Here is a 12,767-nt window from a genome sequence, read left to right on the forward strand (position 1 = left end):
CATTCCCCTCCCCCTTTCTCTTCTCCTCCACAGCTTCCTCCTCCTCTCTTTTTCACTCTCTTCCCCTTTCTTCTTCTCCTTCTCCTCCCTCCTCCCCCTGTTCTCTTCCTTCTTCCCACTCCTTCTTTCCTAGATGGGGATCAAGTCCAGGGTCTGGCATCCTCACGGTGGTTGCTCTGCTACAGAGCCACATCCCTCTCCAGGCTTGGCGGAAGCATCTTTACGTCTTTCCCGTTATCCAGGAGAGTCACCAAGTTGCTTACAATACAGTCTGCCTGCCCTAAGTAGAGACCCCTACCCTCAATGTTTTTTTTTAAAGCTTTTAAATTGTATTTTTTTCCTCTCACAGCTTTGCAATAGCTGCTAGTAAGCAAAAACATTTCCTTCTTCAACGCTATGACCTTTTTCTTCTATTGCTAATTAAATGGTGTTGATAAGGAGCAACATGTGAATTTATGTTTAACCTTACAATGGGGAACAAACTTACATATTTCCCACTGCTACTTAATAATGGCCTCTCAGTAATTAAGAGCCTTCTCCACCGAACGTAATTATTCAAAATTATTCAACAGTGGAAGTTTTGTAAAAGAACGTACGCCATGTAAGTGGGCGAAAAGCCATTTCACATGTATCGTGGACACCAGTCATAACGTGTTTTACTTAAAAGTTAGAACTGAAAATGTCTCACTGACTTCCAAATCCATTTCTCACTTCCTCCACAGAGCGTTTTGAACCAGTTCACAGCCCTCTTGGAAAGCCAGGTCTCTGGTACAAAAGTCTGCATTGTCTGCCCTGCCAGCTGTGTTTATTTGCAGTTTTCGAATCCAGTAGCAGACCATGTGATATAAAATATCGAAAGCCCTCTGGCTTGTAAATATAATGTTAACCTTCAAAGCGTTCAAAAGCACAGGAAATCTGAGTCAACAGAATAGTATGTAAGTTTATTTTTATAGAACCTGCCTGAACTGCAAGGGAGGGGCGGGGCGTGGACCCAGGCCTGCCTGCCAATCTGCTGTGCCAGTGAACTAAACCTGATCCCACTGAGAGCAAGACCAGCAGGCTTCGGTCAGCTTGCTGACTTCCTACTTGTGGAACTGGGCAGTTCGGGGGAAGCACTTTCAGGAAACCGTCCGTTGAGAGATCGTGTCTGTCCAACTGTGTAGGAAATGAAGGGTTCTAGCAAAGCTTTTACTCAGTGACTAAGCAAAATATTAGATAATTTTGCTAAGCTGGAGCTTAGTCACTATCCTCAGAAGTGCTGTGGGACTCGTCAGGCAAGTCTTCAGAAGGTCTATCTGATCAACCGTCCTCAGGCACAAGGGACCTCTGAGCCCCTGCCTGCGAAGGACGCGGCCCCCAGGCTGGTTTAGGAGCACCTAGCCATTCCTCCACGCATCCGCCCCCAACCCCCTCAGCTCCTCTAGCTTATTACTTTAGACAGTTATGGTTCTAATCCTGCCGTGAGGAGTCTGAGCAGCGGTGAGTCTGCCCTCCTGAGAATCTCCGTGGTGGTGTGGGGATGGATGCCGGTTGGCGATTCCAGGAAGCCAGCGCCTGTAGCTATTTGCCAGTTCGGTGTTGGCAGCGGGTTTGATTCCTCTTTTGGATAGCAAGGAACAGGATGATGAAGAGAAGGCAAAGGGGAGGGTTTGGCAAACACGTGTCCTTCATCTTGATGGAGATGTGCAAAGTAAGTTGCCAGCTTGGGAGATAGGGAGCCATACTGTTTTCAATACAGTTCTCTTCCTCCCCCTTCCTCTCCCCTTATCTCTCCCCCTTTCTCCCTCTCTCCCTGTCCTCCTCTCCTGTCTCCTCCCTCTTTCTCCTCTGTCCCTCTTTTCCTCTCTCTCCTCTCTTTCTCCCTCGCGCTCTTTCCCCTCTCTTCCTCCTTTCTCCCTTCTTCTCTTCTCCCTCCTGTGTGTGTGTGTGTGTGTGTGTGTGGTCTATAAACATGTCTGTATGGGTATGTGTGTGCCAGTACCATATATATGCATGAGGATGTCATCTTAGATTTTGAGAGGAAGTCTCTCGCTGATTATGGAGTTCACTGTGTTGACTAGGATGACTGGCCAATGGGCTCCAGGGGTCAGATCACCTCTGCCTCTTAGTGCTGTAATTGCAGACTCTGCACACAGCCTTTGTGGGTGCTGGAGATGGAACTCATGTCCTGTGTGACAAGGCCTTTAGCCGCAAAGCCATCTTCCCTGCCCTGTAGTTGTGTGTTGTAGTTGTATTGCACATAGACAAGTCTCTGAATTGCCTTCTATTTTTCTTCTAACTTTCCCTCTACTTTTGAAGTCCTGTATTCAAATTGATTAATTCCAGAAAGTGGGGGTGTTGCTAGGATTTTGATACAAGTCTGAAAACAAACAGACAAACCAACAAACCAACCAATGAACCAACCAACCAACCAACCAACCAACCAACCAACCAGGACTTGGAATACCACTGAACGAACTCATCTCCCTGAGTAACTGCCATTTCTGTTCTGTCACCAGAGTCATCCCTCTTTGTGTTTGTTGGGGCTAAAAAGTAACCCAGAGCTTCTCTCTCCCATTCTTGAGTTTATTTAACTGTTAATGTTAAATTCTATTCTTAACCAGAAACTCTAAAGGGCTGAAAAATAACACTCGAAGTGTATGTCAATAGATTAATGTAGAGCCCACATGCAGGTCTGCTTCCTCCTCACTCTTTTAAAGCCAGCTTTCTATAGGTACAAGACAGGTCTTTAAAGTCCTGTTTTTCTCTTTGCTAGATGAACCGAGTTGTCAGATAGTTAACGCCAGAGTCAGGCTTTCGTTACAGTGACAAATACTCTGAGAGAAAATTATTTTAAAGAAGGGAAACTTCAGTGTGAATCATGGTTTCAGACATTTCAGTCTTCTGCCCTATTGTGGGATGACAGTGCTGAGGCAGAGAAAGAGAGAGAGAGAGAGAGAGAGGGAGAGAGAGAGAGAGAGAGAGAGAGAGAGAGAGAGAGAGAGAGAGAGAGAGAGAGAGAGAGAGAGAGAGAGAGGGAGGGAGAGAGAGAGAGAGGGAGAGAGAGGGAGGGAGAGCACAAAGAAGGTGAAATGGAGCAGAAATGCTCATCTTGTGGCATGAAGGAAGGTGCTGGGGACAAAGTTTATCCTTCCAAGTCATGCATCCAACTTCCTCCAAATGGGCTCAACCTCCTAATCCCATCACTTCCCAGCAACCATTAAATTGTGCCTCTAGCAATAGATTAGTCCATTAGTGAGGACAGAGCCACCTCTAGCTAGTGCCACAGCTGGGGACCAAGCCTTTAAGCCACGAGCCCTGGATGGGTACTTCATATCCAAACTACAGCTCTGGGCTTTGCAGAGAGCAGCTTGTTTGGCCATTTTGCACAGCTTTCAGATAAGTGGCAGGGTAACCCCTTGCTAGCATAGTAACCCTAGCCTCAGAGAGATCGTATAATTTCCTGCAGATACCTCGTTGTGAGTGAAGTACATGACAAGACCTGAACTTGGGATGAACCTGCAGGATCTTGGCCATTGTAAATCGGGGTTTTGGGTTAGCAGTGCAGACAATGCTCTTAGTCTACTGGAAGAAATAAAAACACTATGAGTAAAGGAAAAAAAAAATCTTGTCCCTGGAAGTACTTATAGTCAATCTAAAAGGAGGAGCTCGGTTTTCACTGTGAATTAGCTTTCCTGTCGTTCTGCTGTGGGGCAGAGTTCTGTGAGTTCCTCTCTCCTGCTTTAGAGCTTGTCCAGTTGGGCTCTGAGTCTGAGCCTTCTTCATGTGGCTTTATTCCAGGTCGTCATCGTGAGTAAAGTTTCCTGTCTACAGGAAATACTTAGTCGAGTTGACATACATGCTATTTCTGTCTGCATCTATCTATCTATCTATCTATCTATCTATCTATCTATCTATCTATCATTTGTCTATCTGTCTATCTATCCATCCATCCACCCATCTATCTATCTATCTATCTATCTATCTATCTATCTATCTATCTATCATTTGTCTATCTATCCACCCACCCACCCACCCATCTATCTATCTATCTATCTATCTATCTATCTATCTATCTATCTATCTATATATCTATCTATCTATCTATTATCTACCCATTTTACTTAGCAGAAAGACCATTGTCCAGAATCTTCTTTCATTAAATTCAATTCCATGTCTGCTTCTCTCCTAATGGTAAAATGTATCACAGAACTTAGTCTCAAACCTGAGAAGCCAAGGGACCCTTTGACCAGTAAACCGTGGCCATACCTCAGTTTTGCTTTTATAGTGAACTCTGACAAGGGTACTGGAACACATTATTTGGGGGAGTTCTGCAAACATAGGAATTAAAGATGGAGATGACTTAGATGTACTGCAGAGGGAAGGGTGATCCACAACATTGGAAAACCACACGTGAAGAGGCAAGAACTGACTGGGGCATTAAAACGAGTGTCCCTTTCTACTAGCAAGCAAGCCGCCGTTATGATTTATAATGCTCCATTTGGGACACACATCTATTCTTATTAGCACCTATTTGCTGTGATTTTTGGCCCCCGGGCTCCAATCTTGTCCCCGAGTGAACTGCAACCCAGACAATGCATTCTGGGTGTGGTTCTTGCTAGTCCTGCCTGTATGTCTGGTGGTAAGGGCAAGAGGCTTTTTTTGTTGTTGTTAATTTGTCACTAGCAGGGAGCCAAAGAGCACTTTGATGATGGCTGATTGAACAAAAGACTGACTTTAGTTTATGTAATTTATTTGAACCCAGGCAACAGCACCACACAGTTGAGTATACCGGTTTTCTACTTTGTTGACCTGACATGTAGTCATAAATAAGATAGGCCAGAATGTTCTGTCTGGTCTGGAGCTCTATGTATACAAATGGAGGTCTTAGTCATCTGGAACTTTGAATGCCACGATGCCAGAAAAAGTCAGACGCTCTGTGATGGACTCTGTTAAGGACATGCATGGGTCTAGCTCAGTCTCTTTCGTCTTCTTGCTACAGCTTCCAGCCATTGTCTCCATCTCCATTTAAACCACAGTGGCTCTTGTCCGCCAGAGTGTCAATGACCCTTTGCTTCCACTTGAGAATTTCAAGTCTCTACAAAATAGTGTTCTGATGTACTTCATTCATACACGTGGAAGACACTTCTTCAAATCGCTCCAGCAACAGGAAAGGCTGTCTGGGCCCGTGTCTGTGATGTTCTCTTTTAAATTTTACCGGGCGGTGCAGAAATGTGGCAAGAATCCTTTTAGTGACTCAACCAAGAAGCAAGGTCCTTCTGAGGGAAGCGTGGGAGGGAGGATGCAGGCGGAGCTGCTGCTTACCTCACTGGCGTCCTCATGTCCAGGTAGATTTGCTGGGATAAGAGCCAGAGTTTACAGGTTGTCCCAAGAGCAGGCAGGGTCCCTTCCAAAGGCTTGTTTGCCTTCCCACACTGTTGCCCTGTCGCCCGCCCTGTCTGCACTTCAGCTAGAGCCCTTCCGACCCAGGAGGAACCACTAGAGAGACATGGGGGAGCTTCCAGTGCGGAGCCCTCACTTATACCCTAAGAATCTGAGGCGCTGGAAATCGGATAAAAGATGAGATGGCTTTGCTGGTTTTAGATCACAGCGATGCGTGGCCCCTCTGAGAGCTGCGGCCTGGGGAGCGACATGCTTCCTCTACCTGTGTGCAGTGGCCTGAGAGACTCAGCACAGCGACCCAGAGGGGTGCCATTCTCTTAGGTTGAAAGAGCATCAGAGGAAGGTGACGCCTCTGACTAATGAAATCATTGCCTTTTTAGAAATGATCATCGCACGTTTCTGGCCGCAGGATCCCGGTTACGTGGAGCCAGTTTACGAAAAAGAATAAAATTTGCCTATATTCTCATCTGCCACAAACAATCACAAAAACGTTAGTGTATTTTATGTTAGCCCTTTTACACAATATGTATAGATAGGTGTATATTTACATGTGAATATTGACTAACATAATAACACTCTCATGTTTAGACATTGTGTTAATAAAACAAGTTAATGAAAATCCAAGATACAACATGACTTTAAATTTTACACGGGACATAGAAAACATATAGCTATATATCTGCAACATGAATACATGCAGATACAGGGCCATACTGTGCACACTGAGGTTATATTATATTTTGTAAACTTACCTCACAGTAGAATTTGGTTGCTTATGTATTTTCGCAAGCTTGACTCTCTACATCTCTATCTTATTTCTTGAGAGCAATCCTTAAAAGCAAAAACTACAATATCAAAAGGGAAACTTTAAAAAAGCAATTTTCTGGGACATTGCTAGACTTTTTTTTTTTTCACCTTCAGAAAGTTATCATACTGCAGAGAGTCATTAAAAAAAAAAATCCAAGTGTTACTCAGAAGTCAGAGCATGAACTGCTCTTTCAGAGGATCTGCTTTGCTTCCTCCTAGGATCTGCCCACAACTGCTTATGTTTTCAGCTCCAGAGGATCTGACGCCCTCTTCTGGCCTCCATAGGCACTGCACCGATGCGCACAAACGCACATATAAACCCAATCATATGCAAATAATTAAAAACTTAAAGAAACTTCAAACAGAAATTGTTCACTATCCCACTTAGAAATAAAATCTCTACTTTATTTAGCTGTACCACCAGTGCATGAAATTAACCAGTTATACTGTGTACGGAAGTTTAGTCTTTATAGTTTGTCAGTTTTTTGTTTTTTGTTTTTGTTTTTTGTTTTTGGCTTTTCGAGACAGGATTTCTCTGTATAGCATAGCCCTGGCTGTCCTGGAACTCTCACTCTGTAGACCAGGCTGGCCTCGAACCCAGAGAATCCACCTGCCTCTGCCTCCCAAGTGCTAGGATTAAAGGCATGTGCCTCATTTTTTTATTCTTGTATTTTAAATTTATTCTTTGGCGATTTCATATATATATACAATACATTTTGATCCCACCCACCCTAGGGTCCTACTGACACTTTCCCTGGAGCCCCTCAACAGGTTTCTCTCCTACCTACATGTCCTCTTCCATTTTAGGGCAACCCATGGAGTCTGATCAATGCGGCCTGCATGCGCATGGGTGTGGCGTTATCCTGTGGCATATGGGCAGTCTATCAGTGGCAGCACCCCTCAAGAAAAGGAACTCTCCTTGCTGGGCCGTGGTAGCACATGCTTTTCATCCCAGCCCTTGGGAGACAGAAGCAGGAGAATTTCTGAGTTCGAGGCCAGCCTGGTCTACAGAGTGAGTTCCAGGACAGCCAGGGCTACACAGAGAAACCCTGTCTCGAAAAATGCAAAAAGCAAAAAAAAAAAAAAAAAAAAAAAAAAAAAAAAAAAAAAGAATAAAAAGGATTCCCCTTTCTTCAGCAGTCAGCATTTTGGGGCAAGTTCCCATTGTTTTCTATAAGAGTTATCCTTATTTATATTCTTATTATCAGAGTTCAACACATTGTGTGTTTTCTTTCTGATAAGAGATATTCTGAGAAGTATGAGACATTATATCATGAAGTTTTCATTTCCATTTCCTTGCTGGGAATGTGCTAAAACAATTTTTTTCTGTAGATGTTTTCACATTAGTTGCTATTTCTCTTTCTATATCAATAATTTATATTTTGCCCTCTTATTATAATTTTATATAACAAAAAGAAATTTTTTTTTCTGTATGATATTTTTATTTTGGGAAATGGACCCAGAGACACATGGATGCCAGGGAAGTGCTGTAGCACTGATCAACAACCCCAGTGCTAAAAACCTCATTTATAAAGTGAAATCTGTCTTTGTACCTGTGGATTCTATGTCTTGTCCTACTCTGAGAATTCCTGTTTTCATTAAAAAAAAATCCCTAAAGTTTCTACTTTCTCCTTTCCTAATCTGAACATTTTAGAATACTTTTCTCTTTTCCTAATTCATAATATTTTAGTATATTTTTACACATGGGTTTAATTTCTATTTAAAACAGGAAGATTCAACCTCTTTTCCCCTCTATATGAATAGTGTATTTAAACATCCCATATAAAACATGCCACCTTTACTCTGAAGAATTAACATGCATAGGCATTTGCTTTCAAATTCTTTTTTCTAGTCATTTATCTATTTTTCTCTTATCAGGCTTGGAATATATTGCTTTTTCTTGTAAGGACTTTTAACGGCTATTAAGGTTTTGCTTTTTATTTCGCATAGGGGCATTGAATCTAGGATCTCAAGAACATCAAGCAAGTACACGATCACTGAACTAAACCACCTACCTCTCCAGCTCACATCTGCTGAATCTGATACCAACATTTGTGATAACTATTCATGCTTTTGGTTCAGACTACTTTTTGTTTGTTTGTTTGTTTTGAGACAGGGTTTCCCTGTGTAGCCCTGGCTGTCCTGGAACTCACTCTGTAGACCAGGCTGGCCTTGAACTCAGAAATCCGCCTGCCTCTGCCTCCCAAGTGCTGGCATTAAAGGCGTGCGCCACCACCACCCGGCTGGTTCAGACTACTTGATTCATGACTGCAATAAGCGTAAATAGTTGTCCCAACTTCCAATGATTTGGTGGCTTTGTGGTAATGATCCTCTTATCCAAGACTTTGTCTTTACATTGTTTCGATTCTTAGGTTATTCACTACAGTTAACATTATTGATCTTGCATCTTTTATGCTGTTTATGTTTAGTGTAAGAATATGTCAGTAGGAAGGTTCACACCAAAAGGAACTGTATTAAGCTATGAACTTGGTGATGTTGGTTTTGAATTTTCACTTCTTTTATATGTTTCTGACATTTAATGCCGATCTTATATTCTTTTTGTAAGAAATCACTAACCTTGGCTTTTTTAAATGAGTGGGAGCAATTAGGTCTTGGCAAGTCACATGTACAGTAGTTCTGATGGTTAGTGTTGTTATCGACTTGACAGAATCTGGAATCATTTGGAAGGCATGCCTCTGGCCATCCATGCCTCTGCGGGGGTTGTCTTGACTATGCGAATTGAGATGAGAAGACCCATCTACTGTAGATTGCACTGTTCCTTGCCTGAGACCTTGAACTGAATACAAGTGGATCCAAGGAGCTCCCTATAGTCATCATTCTGCTTTCCGATTGTAGGTGTGACGTGAGCTCCTGTTGCCTTTACCTCCTCAGCTTGACAGACTGTGTCCTTGCACTGAGTCCGAAGAAGCCCCCTGTCCCTTAAGTTGCTCTTGTACTTTTGTCACAGTGACAGGAAAAGAACTAAGACAATAACATTACAAAATACTTCACTGCCCTCACTATGTCAGTGACTATCAGGTGCCGAGAGCCTAGGGATGGCTCCACTCACAGTGGGTTGGACCTTCCCTCATCAATCACTTTTAAAAAGATACCCTATAGGCTTGCCCATAGCCTGATGTTATGGAGGTGTTTTCTTAATTGAGATTCCCTCCTCTCAGATGACACAAAACTATCCAGTAAAATGGATATACGTATCATGGCAGCATTTCCTTGTAATTTTCCTTCCTTGTTGGCATCTAATAGTGCTCAGTGAATACTTGAATAAATGAATGAATTGATGGATGAGTGTTATAACACATAACAAAACCCTGTAAATTGTGCATCTGGAGAGCAAACATTTCTTTTTGCAACATCAAATGGGAAAATAAAATTTAATGACCGTATCTTCTATGGTGTTCAAGTTATACATGAAATATATCCCTTCTCTTCCATGACTGGGTAATGATATATGATTCTGAGGAAGTCAGTTATCTCCAGCAAATTCTACCTGGAGACAGAGCATGAAATTTGCCCACTGATACAGAGGACGAGAGCTACTGTGCTCTGTTATAGTCAAGAGCCATCTCAGATAGCCATAGTAGTTGAAGAACTAGCTTAGAAAAAAACGTTAAGAAGCCCTTGGGGGAAGTACTGTGAATTAGTTGGTAGTGGATCCATTCTGGAAGAAGACCGAAGCCTTGGGCGTCTTGTTCTGAAGCCTGGATGAAATCCCTGCCTTTTTACCTACTACGAACATGCTTGTATTAGTGAGAAAGATTATGCAATGGCTGGGGGAAAGATTGCATCTGTTGCTGCCAATGGTCTGGAAGCAGAGGCAATGAGGTGGTTTTACTACGCATATGACAGAGACGCAGGTTATGGTGCCCCAGCGAGTCCTGGTTGCTTGCTGACAATTAGTAATGTCTGTTTAAATCATGCGGTTTTTATTGGGCCTGACAAGTATACCCCAGTTAGTTTCACTTTCAGCAATGGAGAAAGGAGGGATGTGAAAGGCCTGGTTGGAAGGTTAAAACTTGATTCTCCCTCTGTCAGTTATGCGCCCTTCATGGATTTTCCTCTTTCTTTTCCATCTTGTTTTGCTTCTCTCTCTTACTGAAACTTTTCTTTTTCTTTGCAAGGTTTAGGACCAGAGAAACTGCTCAAATCTGCAATGAATGGGGTTGGGAGAAGCAAAGCGCCTCCTTGTCGCTCGGTCCTCTTTCCTACCTCCATCTCCTCCCGTTCTTCAAGGTCTGCTTCACCTCCAGTCCTAGATAGGAGCCAATTGATAATTTTATTTGTACAAAATGGGAATTTCTGCTGCATCGAAGAAGTAGTAGGGTAGCTGAGCTCCTTGGGGAGCAGTGCAGAAAGCAGGTCTCCCTAGAAGTGAGAGGTGGGGAGGGGAAAGAAGCAGGCAGAGGATCAACCACGCACTTAACAGGCAGTTGGGGATGGCAGAAGGTGCTAGGCGCTGCCTGAGAGAGAGAAAGCAGACCAATGTTAGGCAGGTTTCCCCTCCCTCCTTTCGATGTGGTGTGGAGGGAGGGGGTGACAAGAGGGTCAAGGTAAGCCTCCCTGAGAAGAGAGACAGAAATGAGGGCTTGAACAGAAGTTTCCAGGCAAAGGAATAAACAGTACTAAATCTTGAGGCAGGGGCATTTGGGTAAGATAGGAGAATCATAGAAGGGTAGTGACCTTGGAGCCCAGTCTGGGAGAAAAGGTTGGGAAGCTATGAAAAAGGTTAGGAACTGCCTTAAAAAAAACATATTAATTAAAGAGTAATCATATGGGTAAATGTAAATGTCAGCTTTATTATATTTTCAATATTTTCTATGTAAGCACTTTCAGGTAAAAACTTGGTTGGCAAGCAGACAGCTCTAGGAACTCTAGGGAAATTTGTTCATAAATCTCTCTTCTTTCATTCACCAACTGAGAAAGAGTTACAAAGGAGCCAGAGAAATTATCATCAAATCTCTCTCCCCGAGCTACTGAGGCAGAAAGGGGTTTCAGTTACTGCCTTGGTTATGTTTCTCTTTAATGTTGAAAAGTAGTCAACCTGGCACACAGGGTTGTTTAGAAAGGAGAGTCTGCGAGTTTAAAGAGTGTTCAGAGAGAATGCAAGGTCAAAACTCAGCGGCTGACAATAACAAAGAAAAGGGCAGAGGTTTCAAAATGTTAGCATTTGGGCAATCTGTTGGCATGTATTTATTCACTTACTTTTAGGTCAGCATAGGAGCCTAGGTAACCGATGTGGCTAGTACCCTTATTCTTTCTGTGTATCTTTGCCTCACTCTATTCCTGGCAATATTCTGAGTGGTTTTCCTCCCTCAGAGCACGCGCCACCTTCTCTTGTTGGCTCCATTTTCATAAGGAAAGGAAAGCGAGGTTCAGGCAGATAAATTCTGAAGTTTAGGATCATGTAAGGACTTGGCAAATGCACTTCACTACCTTCTCTTTCACGGTGCGCTTACTGCATTGCCCTAATCAAGTCTCATTGAATGTTTGAGAGATTTATCTTTGGGAAGCAGCGTGTGTCTTTGAAAATGCTTGTGGCTCTTCACTGTTGAGGCCGCTGCTTTGCTGAGTTCTAATTAAAAACATATAGCTTCCTCTCCCCCTCCTATCTCTCCCTTGGACATCAGCCCACAGCCTGAGCATGCTTTCCCTGACATGGTTTTTTTTTGTTTTTTTTTTTTTGTTTTTATACTTCTTGCTGTTTCTGTCTCCAGCTGCATGTGGATGTGCATGCTTAAACTTAAAAGGCTTGCTTTTCTCCTCCACCTCCTTCCCCCACCCACCCCTCCAGCTTCCAGGGCCTTCTGTCAGCTTGCCTGCTGTCTTGTTTTTAATCTCAAACTCTAACAACAGTGTCTTCAAGTTTCCCTCTGAATCCATTTTTAAAATTACTTTATCAATGGGACTAAGAGCCCACCAAAGAGAACCCCAGCCTCCTCTAACTAACAGGAACACCTTCCTGCACCCCTATGAGCCAGACTTCATTTTACTGGTAGTAACCCTGTCAAGGAGTCCCCTACCCCTACCCTCACCCCCAGAAAGAACCCAGTGATCTCACTTGTGTTCCTTTCTCACCCCTTGAAGAGAAGGCCCCAGCACCTCCCCCAGCCCCATATATGACTACTGCGAAGTCAATGATGTCTGACTTTTTTTTTAAATTTATTATTTTAATTTTACTTGTGACCTTTCCTTTTGAGTGGCCCATGCCCTACTCACAAAATGCCTTTACTAACCCAATGGTGCCCCGCGTTTTAAAAAGGTGTTTTAGAAAGTGGCATTTTCCAGACGAACTCCACAGAAGCTTCCAACCCCAGTGTCTTGTTGATGTGAGCTTAGAGATCTTCTGCAAATTTTGTGTGGCATTTCTCCTCTGTTCCGACATTTCTCCTCTGGCCTCGGAAGGCAGGATTTCTTTCACATTTAGGTGAGGTTCTTGGCCGTGTCCCATCTGTTAATCACCACAGTGATTAACTTTAATATGTTTGCGATTTGGGTTTGTGAATCTTACTGCTTTGTTGCATTGATGTTTTCCTGTAGTAGTTTTTAGTTTAGTTGTTAAA

General features: G+C 43.1%; 1 protein-coding gene across 1 annotated transcript in view; it reads left to right on the plus strand.

Annotated features, from left to right (window-relative positions):
• Esr1 (estrogen receptor 1) overlaps window positions 1-12,767 on the plus strand; it is a 381,713-nt gene that overhangs the window by 7,739 nt on the left and 361,207 nt on the right. The window lies entirely within an intron of this gene.

This window comes from Mastomys coucha, unplaced genomic scaffold (assembly GCF_008632895.1).
Source record: "Mastomys coucha isolate ucsf_1 unplaced genomic scaffold, UCSF_Mcou_1 pScaffold5, whole genome shotgun sequence".
Classification (NCBI taxonomy): domain Eukaryota; kingdom Metazoa; phylum Chordata; class Mammalia; order Rodentia; family Muridae; genus Mastomys; species Mastomys coucha.